The sequence below is a fragment of the Penaeus monodon genome, chromosome 24 (genome assembly GCF_015228065.2).
Source record: "Penaeus monodon isolate SGIC_2016 chromosome 24, NSTDA_Pmon_1, whole genome shotgun sequence".
Lineage (NCBI taxonomy): Eukaryota > Metazoa > Arthropoda > Malacostraca > Decapoda > Penaeidae > Penaeus > Penaeus monodon.
This window is the reverse complement of record NC_051409.1, coordinates 36628658-36628949: the sequence shown is the minus strand read 5'-3', so window position 1 is coordinate 36628949 and position 292 is coordinate 36628658. Positions and strand designations below refer to the sequence as shown.

Sequence of the window (292 nt, the reverse complement as noted above, 5' to 3'; positions counted from 1 at the left end):
ACCTATAGTACAAAGAAAATATACCCAGTGCAGAGTGATCAATTTAGTCTCATTTATAAATGAACACTAAATAATCACATTTATTTCTGTAAGAGACTATTACTGTGGATAGTATAAATGCACTCACTGCTGTCCCTGTATGTGAAGTCCTATTTTTAGTCTTACACTGATAAAGCCAATTGAAAAAAAAAGACCTATAACCTGAATTACAGTATGAACCCCAAAAATGTGGATATCTGTTATTGATTTTCAGGAAATTTGGTAATAACATGAGAGATCAATGTCAAAGGGT

The 292-nt window shown here is 31.8% G+C and overlaps 1 protein-coding gene across 2 annotated transcripts in view; it reads right to left on the bottom strand.

The window, feature by feature from the left end:
• Positions 1-292, bottom strand: part of LOC119588768 (WASH complex subunit 1-like) — a gene marked incomplete in the record, with an annotated part of 11054 nt that overhangs the window by 3184 nt on the left and 7578 nt on the right.